General features: G+C 24.0%; 1 protein-coding gene across 2 annotated transcripts in view; it reads left to right on the plus strand.

Annotated features, from left to right (window-relative positions):
• The window catches only part of LOC107697188 (feline leukemia virus subgroup C receptor-related protein 2-like), a 17067-nt gene that overhangs the window by 1849 nt on the left and 14602 nt on the right, over positions 1–616 (plus strand). The window lies entirely within an intron of this gene.

Below are 616 nucleotides of genomic sequence, written 5' to 3' on the forward strand. Positions count from 1 at the left end.
AGGATTCTTTGATGAATAAAAAGTTAAAAAGAACAGCATTTATTCAAAATAGAAATCTTTTGTAACAAGATACATTACCGATCAAAAGTTTGGGGTCAGTAATTTTTATTTATTTTTTTAAAGAAGTGAATGCTTTATTCAGCAAGGATGTGCTAAATTGATAAAAAGTTACTTATTATCTAACTTATTGTTAGAAAATATTTCTATTTTAAATAAATGCGGTTCTTTTTAACTTTATTCATCAAATAATCCTGAAAAAAAGTATCACAGGTTCCAAAAAAATATTTGTTTCCAACATCAATAATAAATCATCATATCAGAATGATTTTTGAAGGATCATGTGACACTGAAGACTGTAGTAATGGCTGATGAAAATTCTGCTTTGCGTCACAGAAATAAATTATATTTTAAAGTATTTTAAAATAGAAAAACATTATTTTAAATGGTAATAATATTTTATAATATTACTATTTTTTTCTGTATTTTTGGTCAAATAAATACAGCCATGATGAACAGAAGAGCCTCTTTAAAACACATTAAAAATCTTACTGATCCCAAACTTTTGAGCAGCAGCAGTGTATGTGTATATATATATATATATATATATATATATATA

The sequence above is a fragment of the Sinocyclocheilus anshuiensis genome, unplaced genomic scaffold (assembly GCF_001515605.1).
Source record: "Sinocyclocheilus anshuiensis isolate Anshui unplaced genomic scaffold, SAMN03320099.WGS_v1.1 scaffold38, whole genome shotgun sequence".
Lineage (NCBI taxonomy): Eukaryota > Metazoa > Chordata > Actinopteri > Cypriniformes > Cyprinidae > Sinocyclocheilus > Sinocyclocheilus anshuiensis.